Below are 14,626 nucleotides of genomic sequence, written 5' to 3'. Positions count from 1 at the left end.
TCACCCACTTGCTTTTCAGAAATGTCTGAAATTCCTTTTAATTACAAAGAGAGGTGAAATAAGCAACACCTTTTTAGAATACTGCCAACTGCATTCAGTGTATTTTCAGCCTTAGTTAGTTTGTTCCCTTAGGAAAAAAATATCAGTACTTAGAAGTTCCTTCTTAAGCTATCCTGTGATGTACAAAGTCATATTGTAACTCTTTTAGTTAGAGATTAGTTTGCACTATCCTCATGTCTATTAGGTCATAATAATCCTTAAGTCAAAAGTGTGAAGCCCTAATATTTCTTATGACAGTACAGCAAAGCCAAACGAAGATTCTTTTCATGCTGAAGATTTTACTATGAATTTTCCAGGTGCTTATGCAACAAAAGGAAACACAGTTCTTTGGCTTCTACAAGTAAACTGAGAAACAGAGCATTTGAGTGGGTTTTTCTTCACTCACAACAGACTACTTAGATAGCTAGGAATAGTAGCCAATGTCCCCACTCACAGCATCCTATTAATTACCAGAAGGAGATCACCTGCAGGCAGCTGGCATCCATACACATTTTACACTGCAGATTTAACATGGAAGATCTCACTCAACTATTTGAACTTTTGCAAAGGGAAAAGGTTTCTTCTAAAAATGTAATAATCAGGTGAAACGTTAAAAGGAATCTTAAACTGAGATGGAAATATCTCTGATTTAAATGAATAAAAGTAAGGCAATTAATTTCAGGCTAAAATTTTCAAAACCTAGCTATTTCTGCACTTAAAGTCAAGCAAGCAGTATTTTGCTGCTTCAGGCTCGGCTAGCCATGTACTATGAGCCTGTCTTCATTTACAGCAAGAATTACAAGGGCATATGGAAATATCTTATACCTATACTACTTTAGGAGCTTGTATAAAGCTTGTACAATCAGATCACTTTAGCCTAATTTTGCAGACTAATATCGTGCAATTACTACTGACATTGTAGTTCTAATCACTGCTAAAATTATTGATGCCACAAAGATGTGTTACCCATCTCCACTGCATTCTAACAGAAGACAAAGAATCCACCTGGGGCAAGTGACTGTGTTTAATTTGTCCTCTTTTGCTTTTGCAATCTCCTTTGCTAACCACATTTCAGTGATAAATAGTGCTGGCTTGTTTTTATCCTGGAAATAGGCAAGAAAAATAGGGTCAGACTTCTCATAAAGAAGGTCTGTAATTAAAAATTGGGTATAAAACAAAACAAAAAAAAAAAATTGAATTAAAAAGTCTTCCAAATTTGTTTTGAAATCCATTGTCTATAATTCTAGCCTTGGACCTGGACTTACATGAGAGCAAGTATGTGATCACACATTATCACTGTATGTTAATGTACACTTGCTTGCAGGTTTGAAAACCACTTTAGTAAACAGACCGCTTGCAAACATGCAGCGGTAGTAATAAAATACAGTAAATATTCTGAGAATTGTTCCCATTTGTCATGATCTACAATAGTCTGTGGTGCTATCTAATACTTCCTGCAGGTATTCCTACCCCTGTGTGCTCAGAAATGATGAGGTTCACTGGAGCTGTACTCTGTTCTTTTCTGTTCTTCTATGTCCATTGGAAAGACGATTAAAAATCTGAAAGGAGGGAGGAAGCCTCAGTTACCAAAACCAAGATGGTTTATCAGCTTGATTCCTATTTTGTAAGGGTCAGCCTCAAGCATACTCCGATGCTGAGGAAGTTGATCGTACTGAGATAAATCAAATATGGAATGAGCCCATGGTGGGCAGAAATCTCAGAAGTGTCAGAATGGAGATAAGAAATCAACATACTGATTTCAGCCTACAGACATGACATTGACCACATGAGGTGTCTACATTTGTGGGTTTGCCACAGTAAAGCACTGGCCATGATCTTCCAGCTAATAAGAGCAAACCAATGTCAATCACACCATCACTAATAATTAGTATCTCTTACAGAAAATCTCTCCAAATAAATCAAATCTCTTTAAATAAACAATTATTTAGATAATGTCATCTTTGCCTCTTGCAGATCACATGCCTGAATTACAGATTCCCTCCAAATGTTCTTGCTAATGGCTTTCTGAAGCAAAGTGATCAAGACTGAACAATGTACAGCTTATGCTCACATCTGGGATATCTCAAAAGCAGGTTTTGAACCAGGGCCTATCACAGAGAAGCCAAAAGCAGCGATGATAAATATTTTCCTTATGGCTTTGATTTAAAGCCTGAATTTATACTGTTTGACCTCATCTGCCTTTGACAAAGTCGCAGGTACCAGTGACCTATTTCTGTTCATAGTGCCAAGCTGCACTGGATGTTGCCTTGAAGGACACACTTCATATATCCTCTGGTATCTGAGGTAATGAACACAGGCAGGATGCAAAAATAAGTAATCAATCAGTGTTCCTGAACATGCCATGCAATTTTACATACCTATTGTGGGGGAAGGATTTTGCACACAGAGCTGCGTGCCAATAGACACAGATTGTTTAACAGTCACCTCCCAGCAGTAAAATGGGTTGCCATTTCAAGTCCCAGGCAATTTTACAGGATAATTTTTAACCTTACTGAAGTTATTAGAGACTAGGTACTGAGATACTTGTGAAGTGTAAGTTGTCACTCTCCATCTGAATGGGAAGGATAGCTAATCCCCTCAAAGCTGAGCTGAAGATTATCCCCCTTTTTAGATCCTAGAAAAACACTCTTCAGAAAAGATCAAATTATGTACAATTTTTACAGTTATGAGAGAAAATTTACAATATTTCTTTCCCTTTTTGTCACTACCCCTCATTCCCATCTTTCTTTCTATGCCTGTGTTAGGGGAGCACAGCTTTCTCAGCCCTCACTGCTTCTGACTTCATGGTGCACCACAAGCAGTGAAGCAGCAAAGCAGCATTGTGAGTCTCATTATATTTCACACATATGGAGCTAAAGCTAAGCTAAGGCAGTAGGCATAACTATTTCAAGATTCCAGCCTCCCTTTCTCCTTCGTCCTACTCCAGCTAAAACTGCTTGTGCTGAGGATACAGGCAGTTTGAATGGTGATCTACCACTGTAAGAGACTATGGTTGTCTTCATCTTTCCATCACTCTCACCCAATACTCTCTCTAATGCTGAGCCTTCTATATAGATCCTAAAAACAAATGCCACTGCCAAACATTTTCAAGGACACATCCTGTGAGGGAAAGGGTAAGAAAGCAAGCTCTTTGGTAGTTACCAGTGCCAGCTTGCCTAAATAAAGCACCACATGTACATATTACGAGATATATCTCAATAAATTGATGAGAGAAGAAGAAACTAAGAAAAAATGTAGCCCAGTTTCTGAAGGGTCTCTTCAGTCTCCAGGAGAAGGGAAATGATTCAGCATAACACCACAGTATACCATCTTTCACATGATATTCTTTGCCATTGCAGTCTCAGCTCTGCTCTAACACAGAAACATGTGTTTGCACACCCTCTCTCCCTGGATGTCTGGCATGGTAAGCAGATGAGCATCTGTGGAAAACATGCAGAACTTGATAATTTCTTTAAGTCCTGCAGAAATGTTTTGTCCTGCAGAAAGCTTTCACTACCTCCAGAAACACTGTTTTTGTTTCAAGCCCCTGATGTTGATGCTCCTAACCATTATGGTCCTGCCATGTACCTGCATCTACACATACTGGTACTGACTGTGCAGATGGAGGGATGGCTTCCTGATGTGACTTACTGCCATTTCCAACCCACAGCTGACAAGTATCTACCACTAAGAAAAGCAGTACATTTCAAAAGCCTGCCCTTTGTTGATTAGTTACTAGTCTCTTGCTGCTTCAACTCCTCCCTTCCACATGTCTCTTTGGATATAGCACATTTCAACTGGCATGATTTGAAGGTATGTTCCCTTGATGATCTTGCCTTTTTTTTTCCTATTCCCAGAACTTTATAACTGTTGTTGTCATTTATTTTTTAACCCTGAGGGTTTGTTTTCCTTCTGAGGGAGCTGTTGCATGTTAGTGCATACAGACCTACATTCCTCATACTGTTGGTTTTCTCTCAGTCTATCTTATGTCTTGATGCCTTGACTACCAAAAAATTCTAGATTTTCTTCAAGAATATAAAAATCAAAAGTTTGCTATTTTTCTTGCACCATAAGGAGTAAATCTGTGTGACAGTAGATTTCCACCACAAAGCAATTCCTATTTCAAATCACCATGGCTAAAGTAATGCAGTCTCAGATTGTACTTTTTAGAGTATGTCATTAGATTAAATGTGAATTTTGTATTTCTTATACTATCTCAGTTTACATAAGCATGCTCTACTTACATAATACTTTTTATACCAATAATTGAAACAATGTTATTCCAGAAACTTGGATGAAGGCACTATTCTACCAATCCATTCTCTTTTGCAGAACAACTAGTATCTTTGCTTTATTCCCCAGTTTTATCTCATAGCTGCCGAAACACTGATAGTTTTCTCCTCTTATATTCTATATTATGAAGAAAATAAGACAAAAGATGTCTTCTATTATGTACTTGCCATTTTATTTTATAGAGGTCCCAGTATCATTTGAGAGTGGGTTTTAACTACTTAGTTTGTTAAAGATGCTATTCTTCTATCATTCAAATATGAAAATTAAATAAATTGATAAATTATTAGAATTTATTTAGATCAAAGGAGAAATAAACATTTATGCTATCTGTCTGGTAAGGAATGTTGCACATATGTTGCACATAGCAATAATTTGGTTTAATAAATTGGGACATTACACATGCAAAGTAAAATTATGTTTTTTTGTTTGGTTGGGTTTTTTTGGGTTTGTTTTTTTTTTGTTATTTTATGTGTGATTTCTTTTTCTTAGTTTTCTTAATGGATTTATTTATTTATTTATTTATTTATTTTGTTAAACCAGAGAATGGCTTCATTTTGTCCTTTAGTTTTCTTACATCACCTTTGCCAATTTGGTTGGATTTTTCTTCAGCTTTTTCATTCTAATAAGTGATCTGTGTATTCACATGGTGATTAGTGAACTGCAGCTCAGGTAAAACCTGTAATTAATTTTTAAAAAAGTGTAATCCAAAGGTAGAATATGAGAATATATGTGCTTGTGTGTATGTATACACACACACACATATATATATGAGAATATCAAATTTCATCCCACATAGAGTGGGATAGACTTGCCCCATCTTTAATTTTGGAGGACTCAACCATGTTTTTACATCTGTAAGAAAAAGAATGAAATGTAGATATACTGTATTGACTGTGAGTAAGGTTAGGGGAGGTCAGTCTAGACAGGAAAAATGGGTGAGGAAAACTTCTCTTCAGCTCTGTGCTTCTGAAACTGCTCTGGTAATTCGTTGATGTTTCCCTAATGGGGATAATCTTTTACCCTTCACAGTGCAATCCATGGAAAAAAAATATCTCTTTTCAGTTTCTTAATAAAGTATTCTGAAAAGATATTATACCAAATTAAAAATGTGTCATACTCAGGTTTTTGTTTTTGTTTTTGTTGTTGTTGTTGTTGTTTGTTTTTTTTTTTTTTTTTTTTTTTTTTATATATATCTTCTTGTTGGAAAAGAATCCCTGGGATATTTATTTATATGAGTCCCAGAATCAACTTCTACATGCACTTACAATAAATTACAAAAATTACTTCATTGTGACACATCAGTTATTCCAGTGTTGGCACTACATCTCTCATCATATATATAAAAACCAGTCTTCACTTCCCTCTTATCTTACCTCAAATGGCATCTTCAGAAAAGTTTTTATCAGATATTTCAGTTAACTGTCCTCTCAAATGTGTTACAATATGTCCTTCCAACAAAGTAAATGTCTACTTCAGATGCTTTTATATCCTTGCCTTATGAACACTGCCTTAAGAAGGGAAGTAACCGTAAGTGGCTTTTACTGGAAGGGAAGCAAGACATACAGTGTTTGATTTAGGAAGATACAAGTCATTCAAGTAATTTCTTTCATCAGCTGGTACAGTTCAACCTCAAAAGTCACTAGGTTGGAGATATGGGTTTTTTTACTTCTTCTGGAATACTGTTCCAAACTTCTCTTCCTCCTAGATCTTGTAGCTTTATTCTAGTATAGAGGCTACATGCATTCACAAATACATTATTCTTGCTATCATGCCAGTATTGCCCGTGGCTCTGAAAGATCACGTTCTCATCTACAAAGCACTGTTTTTCAACACAGTCACCACTATTAGTTTTGCATTTTTACGAGCAATGCAAAACAGAAGCTGCATGCCACGTTCAAAAAATCTGCACTAGCAGAAGTGACCCACTATTTCTGATGTCACTGCTGAAAAGAACCACCCACTGCCTCTCACATCCACTGTTTGGTCTCTACCAACATTTACAGGAGTCAATGAATGCCAGTGAGTGTCATTTTTTCTGCATGGAGGAATTTAGTGACACCCCTTTGTTTCATACACACTTTCATGTCAGTTGCCATTTTGTCAGACTGTCCATCTGCTGCCACGTGTTGCATGACTACAAAATGTGACACAATATTGGTGAGAAGGTTCAAATTTTACTGCCATACCACCAACATGCACATCTGACATTGAGGGCCAACACTGTAACATAGGAGGCACTGATTTCAGAACAGCCCTCACATATTTAAGTCATCTGTCACATTTCCTGTCTTTTATTCTGACAGGCAAATAAAAGCAAATCATGCTTTTTGGTCACCTTTTATTTACTATCAATCTAGCCCACTCTCTAGAAGCCTTTCAGTACACCCATTCCAATTTGGATCACTCCTGCTTAAAATGATGTCTTATGAGAGGCTACAGAGCACTGGATGCCATCTCCCCCATGGTACAGCAGCATCTGTCCTGCTATCAGTTCAACAAGATAGATACTCTTTATACAGGAACATACTCTGGGAAACAAGTTCTCTGAGTGCCATTTCATTGAACAATTACATATTCATTTTTTTGTAAAGACCAAGCCTAAGAATTGCTACTTATTAACAGAACTGTCCATTTTACTGGGTGAGAAGTATCTCTTCCCAGCCACATTTACTCACTATAAACATAGAAGTAGCTAAGCATTCAGTAAATATATCTGATACTCTCTTGAATCCTAGATATATCTTTTGCTGTTTTATTGTGTTGCAGAGCCTCAGAAACCTGTCTTTAACTCCAAGGAAAAAAATTAAAATCACCACCAGTCAATGTCACAGGAATGTCCTGTTGAACACTGCCAAGAACGAATCAGGATCAGAGTCCCTGAGGTGAATGGAAATTTGAGAATATGAAAAAGAGAAATAAAGATTCCTCATGGTCTTTTCACTCTCTCTATATTGAGGATTCTGACTGGAAGACTGTGCTCAGCTGAGGAGTTGGAAGGCAAAGTCCCAAGAGCTGCTCTCAGTCAGATTTTGTTAGAGTCAATGGGATCCTGCATGAGTTTCAGAGTATTTAAGATCTAAGACTACAAACCACTATACTCTGTTCACATCTTGTCTCTCTCAGGTCTTAAATTTTGTTATTACTAGGTCCTAAATGGAACTCTGACTCCTCTTGCATCCAGTATCCAGGAAGAGTTCTTTCCCTGGAATAAAAACATCCCTGTGTGTTTATTTGAAGGAAACACATTAGGTTTTGGATCCTTGGTTTCCTTTATTTATTTTTCTTGAAATGTAAATCTGCTCAGGAGCGCCTTCCATGACTTTTTTTTTTTGTTTGTTTTTGGTTTTTTTGTTCTTTTCATTTTTTAGGTTTTATTTATTGCTAGTGCCTGGTCTCAGGTTCATCAGTCTTTAGTATGAGTAAATTAAGGGGAAAAAAAAAAAAAAGATTAACTTGCTCCTGTTGCACACATCTAAACATAGCAGATATGGTAGGGTACTTTTTTTGTGAAAAGCTCTGCCAAGAGACTGTTAATTTGACCTTGTGTTGTTATATCTTTTATGCAAATCCATGATGTGGAGGGGTCTTTGCCATCTGCTTCCATCGGGAGGGTTATCTCAGTGTCTAGACACTGCAGAGACAGGCTTTTTGGGGTTGCTGGTAGATAGACAGAGCTTTGGAGAGCTTGCATGTAATCCTCTTCAGATGTGCATAGATATTTTCCTGTAGTCTGGGATGAAGTTCAAGCTTGAATTTCAAAAGTTGTCCTAGAGTGTAAATGGACAGTTTTGGTTAACAGTGAACTTCAACAGGATCTGAAGAATTAAACATGGTATTAAATAATACTGCAATCAGAGAGACATCATTTTCATATACAGCATGCTTAGCTTCTTTTGTTTTTCAACACAAATTAAAATTCTTCAAGCAGAATAAAATTTTACTCACACACTTCTAATGGTAATGGTTTCCATAAAGGAAAACTGTTATAAAAACTGTAAAAGAGCAAATAAGAAGGGAGTGTATGCCTACATAGCATTAAACTTTTATCACTGACACTTTAAAGTACACAGATTATAAAAAATGTTTTAAAATCTTACTAGCTGCTCACCATTTGTTTATTTTGGCACAATTCTCTTCTCTGAAAAATGAGAATAAGGCAAACAAACATACTCCTGCCCCATGTCGCATACAGGTTCTCGTGCAAGAGCACAATACAGCAATGTTTAGGTCTCAACCAGTAGAAAGGAGCATCTGTTCTGAAAGCCTGCCTCCATGGAAACTTTGAAAACGGTCAGACATTCCTCTGCTGTGAGAAGTACATCCTCCTCCAGCAGTGATACTGATGTTCCTAAGCTCCCCATTCAAGGAGCACAGTCCCTTCTGCAATACAGAAAGAGCCCTCAGGATGGAGTGCAGGTTGAAGTGCTTATATCTGACAGGAATTGCTCACCTTGAGTAAAGCTCTTGGCAAGTCCCCTCACATTGACCTCCTCCTCCTCACCTGCACTCCCATGCTGTTCTTCATTACCACCTGGCTCCACAGCTGTCTTGTGTAATGGATTTGGTTACTTTGGATAACACAACTGGGAGGTGATACACACAACTGCCCTTCGGGATTACAAGTTTATCAAAGAGTGTTCTTCTAGGAATGAGGCTGGTAATGTTTTACACATGTCACTCTCAAAGTAATACCACCTATTTATTTCCACGGAAACTACAGCTGCAAAGAGCATAATAACCCTATTTGATAGAAAAGATTCACAGCTACAAAACACTTTTTTTTTTTTTTTTTTTTTTTTTTTTTTTTTTTTCAACAGAGTCACCACCATTAACTAAGCATTTTTTGCCAGTGATGAACAAGAGTGTACATATCATGCTCATAAAAACCTTCACCAGTGGAAGTGACCAGTTGTTTCACAGTTGCTTTGACAACATTGCGGCTAGGAAAATGTTGCAGTCTGCTGGGGCCTGCTGTTATCATATTGGAAAAGAAAAGTTGTCTTCTCTGGCTGGACTCTGGAGGTTCAAGGCTTTAACTTAGTCATGGTAGAGTGATCAGAGTTGATGGTTTGTTCAGGTTCCGGGAAATCCAGAAGGTTCAAACCTTTCCCGACCCAAAAGAGAGTGCATGAGGAATTCACATCTTTCCATTCCGTGGACTGTGTTTTGACTCCAGCTTATAGAGGTGATACCACTTCATGTCACTGGTAATGACGTGATCCAAGAAACTGTCACCTTCAGTCCCATGTTGGTTCAATATGTTCTGACAAACTTGCCAACAGCGTTCTTTTTATTCCTGTGTGAGCATTTGTGTGACCTGCCTGACATAAATGTTGCTATATTCCAAAGTTGCAATTATCATTTCCAACACATTGAAGCCAATATCCAGTTCCATACACATTTTCCTGGTTGTAATCTGCCAATTTGCACAGATGAGTTGGTCAAGGTGCTCTTCCTTCCATGGTGTAACAGCCAAGTACCATACAAAACATGGCTTGCCTTTCATATCACCATTGACACTGCTGAAATAGAATCATAGAATCATAGAATCACTCAGGTTGGAAAGACCTCAAAGATCATCAAGTCCAACCTCAGCCTAACCATAGTACCCTAACTCTAATAACCCTCTGCTAAATCATATCCCTGAGCACTGCATCCAAACAGCTCTTAAACACATCCAGGGACAGTGACTCGACCACCTCCCTGGGGAGCCAATTCCAGTGTTTAACTACCCTTTCTGTAAAGAAGTGTTTCCTAACATCCAACCTAAACTTACCTTGGCTCAATTTGAGGCCATTTCCCCTTGTCCTGTCAAATGCACAACCCACTGCCTCACTATGCTAATATTGTTTGATCTCCATAAACATTCAGCAAGAGTTGATACATGTCAATTGGTGTAATTTTTTCCTGCATGGATGAATTCAGTGACATACCTCTGCTTCATACACACTTTCATGCCAGATACCATTTTGTCAGACTGCCCTTCTGCTGCCGTTTGTCACACAGCATTCAAATGTAATGGAATATTAGCAGGGAAGTTCAACATTTGCTGCCAAACCATGCATCTCTGACATTGTGGGTCAATGTAACAAAACAGGAGGCATTACTTACAGAACTGTCCTTATTATTTACTGATAAAAAGCAGAACTGTGGATGAATAAATGCAAACTAACCATTAGCACAGACAGAAAACAGTCAGTATGGATGACCAAAAGAAAGAAGGAAGAAAGACCTCGATGACCTTGCAAGAGGCAGAAATATACATACAATATCATGTTTTGACGAGTAACTAATACCTGTTATAAGATGGATTCAGCTGAAAAGATGAGAGAGGACAGACATGCAATTTAAAACTCCACTCTAGGGGTGAGATATACGTGTTGGCTAAGGCAGGCTTATCTGTGCACACTTCAGTCACTGCTAAGAGCCTAGAGATAAAGAACAGTTTTATTTCCCGTGTGTTCAGTTATTTACGTGTTGATAAAGCTTGTTACAATTTGACACAACAGTCACTATTAGGTTCACCAGCACAAGGAACAAAATCTGAACAGCCACTGAGCTTGTAAGAGTACTTTGAACCACCTTGGTTTGCATGCAACAAGATCTTCCATTGCCAGGCCTGTAAACCAGCTGAGCTTTTTCGAAAGCAATGCAATCCTGAAATGGTACTGCCTTTCACCCAGGAAATGCTGAACTAGCTAATTACTGCCAGTAACCAAGCATGAATTCAAGAGCACAATTTTGCAGAATGGAGTACAATCCAGTTCTTCTAACAGAAGCTTTAGACCACCTCTCATGAAATGGTATGCTGAAAAGGATCTTTGAATCTTTCCTAGAACAATTTTTTGTATGGACAATCAGCAGAGTGAAGATGCCATATGAGTATATTCCTCAGATAAGGAATTTATGGGATATGCTTTTTGATGTCTGTCAGTCTTGCACAGAGGAAGAGAAAGTGTTCTGCTTTGTATCAAAGAAAACTGATGCTAGACCTACCTCTGGGGCTGACTGAGTCATAGGTTTCCCTTCAGCTAGGGTCTAGAAGTCAGAACTATTGAAAGGACCCATCACTTTTTTCTTCTCTTTCACAGCTAGTCAGAAGACTGAACACCCTCTGGTCTAAATACTGGAGAGTTATCAGTGTCTGGTTTTCATAACCTTTCTTTGCTAGTGTCACCTCTCAAAGAATAGCAGGCAAGCTGGAAATAAAATGTGTTTAGTTATCTAAGAGGTTCTTATTTCACAAGCGAAAACTATAAATTAGATAAAACTGAGAACAATCTATGAGGAAAAAAAAGTACTTAGATGTAAATCAGGAGAAAAAAAGCACGCAGATTAGTGTTCTGAAATATGATCAGAAATCAAGGAGAGAGGATATATGATGGAAATACAAGTACTCATTGTATCTGATCTGCAAAAGAAAGTCTCATGTGTCTGCCCCTCCTTGGGCTTTAGTCCAGAAATCAAAGTTCTGCTTGTAAGAGGTGTAGGAATATATTAAAAACAAGACTGCTTGTCATGGTTTTGTAATTTTTGTTTTGGTATTCCACATCATGACATCATGTGAAACACAGAGAAGAACTATATGTCCCAGAGGACCTCATGGTCAGAGAGGAAAATATGTCACGGAGGTGACGCTCACTCTCTCACTGCCTGGCAGCGGGTGTGGGTGTGTTTTCAAGCTGTGCACCTTCAACTTCAAAGTAGGTTTCTCAGTCTTCAGAAAACCTTCTCTCTCTTTTATTTTATTTGATTTATTAGCCTCAGTTTCAATTAGATTGTATTAGAGTGTGTGATCTTGCATTCCAATAGTAAAATAAATTTTCCTTCTTAGATCATTGCTGCTGCTCTGTTTGTTTCCTCGAGCCCAGCTCCCAACTCCCTACCCCTTTTTCCCTTTTCCTTTCCCATTTTCAGGGGCCAGGGGGCACATGGGCCTACTGCCACCCTGTCATGGACATGGATTGATCTAGATAACTCCGTGACACTGCTCTTAGCCAACAGACATAACTCCTCAGACTGTAATTTATCAGCTATTTAACAGAAGCAGATTGATCATAAAAGGCCTCACAAATTCTATCCCTCTGTCACTAGTCAATAGCATTTTAAAATGCTGAAGAGTTTGTGTTGCCCAAAGCATTGGGGAGCTATGATTTACTGGCTAGGATTGATCATGTTTCTGGTAGCACAGATGGCTGAAATTTTGGTCTGGGCAATTTCTCAACACAATAGAATAAATTCTCAACTGCCATATCAGAACAAGAGGCCTTTTTCACAGGGAAAAGACAGCACAGCTCCTGCACAGGAATGTTTCTGGAGGTATGCCTGTTGTATTTCTAACCATACATACAGTTCTTCCCCTTTTCTCTGTAGGTTGTATTCTCCTAAGAAAGGTAAGTTCCCAGTCATCTGTTCAGTAAGAAGCAGAGCATTCACAAGTGAAATTGCAATCACAGCCAACCAGTTAACTGTTTATGACAGCAAAATTATAAATAACAATAAACACTATGATTTGTGTATACTTATAATATATAGCATATTGTAAATAGAATATTAAAATAATATCTAAGATTTTTCAATTCACTACATTTGTCCTAACTAAAAGAATATTCCTTTTAAAAAGGAGTTAACAATCTGTGATTGTTTCCAAATCACCAGTTTTGAGATAATACTGGTTGTGCCACTCTTGCAGGCTTCAGCAAGCACCATCTCCCCATACTGTCACATTATTATTGTTTGATACCTTCTTAGAATCGTAGCAGTTCGCAAGCTACCTGAAGAGTCCATCCCTCCTAGAGATGGATATCTGGCTTTTTTAACAGTGAAATAGTTGTTTTTCTTCACTTCTTTCTCTTTCTTGAGACCATGTATGTCAGGTCTCTTCAATCACTTGGCAGATAGAACAGATGACCAATGTTTTATCTGTATGATCAGAGTTGTTTTTTTTTTGTCTGTCTGGCCCTAAACTGTACTTGTATTATTACCCTAACCCTACACATAGCGAAAGGAGAAAGATCACTGGATCCAGCTACTGACTGACAGCTAGTAGCTAAATCCCAACCAGACAGTCATGTAAATGATGAGCGTAGATCAGACCAGCATGGAATTAAGGGACTCACTAGTGTTTCGTTGCATATAGAAAGCAAGAAGAGAGAGAAAAAGATCAGAACCAAAATTTACTGCAAATTCAATTTGACATCTGTGCCAAAGGAAGGACTGAACCTTTATCCACCCTTAAGCAGCTGGTAGCAGTAACACTGGTCATTTCTGAAGCAAAATGTGTTTTTGTAATTTTCCCAAACTACTTTGCCAACTTGGTTTCAGCACATAAAGTTCTTTTCCAAGTTCAGACTGAAAAGACAAGGAATAGATCACCTTGATTCCACAGTTCAGGACAAGTCCTTGCCCAAATCACTCATGACTTTTGCACCCAGCTGTGACTACTTGTGATCCTGAAAAACCTACAGGAAAGGTGGTGTCTGCACACACGCCTGCTTATCCCCACCAGTGGGAACAGAGAAGCTGCTCCTGGTTTAGAGCAGAGACTCTTTCTGAAGGCAGAACATTCCCTGCTCGGTCATTGGATATCATACTATTAACAGAGCTGAGAGGTCTTACAAAGAGCATCTTCCCATTATCTTTACTTACAAGACAAGAATTCTCATGCAATGACAGCTAAATGAGTGAGAAGTCCCCTGAATCACACTGAAAGATTTTCTCCTTTCAAGAGTGAGGTAGTTTGCTTTAAAAAAGCTGCTTGAAAATGAAATTCTCATTTAAAATCAGTGAGAGCTGACAGGCTTGGTCCTGCACATTACATTCTGTAGTAAAACCAGTGATGCTTTCAGTGAAGATTTTCCATGCAACATTAAAATGAAAATATGAAAATAATTCTTTTGTTTTGTATATATGCTGCAAACAGATACCTCTTAGCCATAATGATAGATGGGACTTGCAAGGAAAACTACATTCATAAAGAAAAAAAAAAAAAAAAAAAAAAAAAAAAAAAAAAAAAAGAGCTTCACACATTTAAAGGGTTACATTTCAGACTGTGGAAGGATAAGAAAATAAATTACATGAAGCACTGCTAACAACACAGAAAGAAATAATCAGAATCTCAGTTATATATTAGGTGCAACTTTCTAAGTCACAAGAACAGTCTACAAAGTTTCACTTCTCCACATCACTACAAAGCTCATGCTATGAACTGAGGCAAAGCATTCAGTCAAATATTAGGCAAATCTACCTCTAAGTTCCACTTGTCTTCATGCACACCTTATGACTTGCACACTGG

Source organism: Excalfactoria chinensis, chromosome 2 (genome assembly GCF_039878825.1).
Source record: "Excalfactoria chinensis isolate bCotChi1 chromosome 2, bCotChi1.hap2, whole genome shotgun sequence".
Lineage (NCBI taxonomy): Eukaryota > Metazoa > Chordata > Aves > Galliformes > Phasianidae > Excalfactoria > Excalfactoria chinensis.
This window is presented reverse-complemented; position numbering follows the sequence as displayed.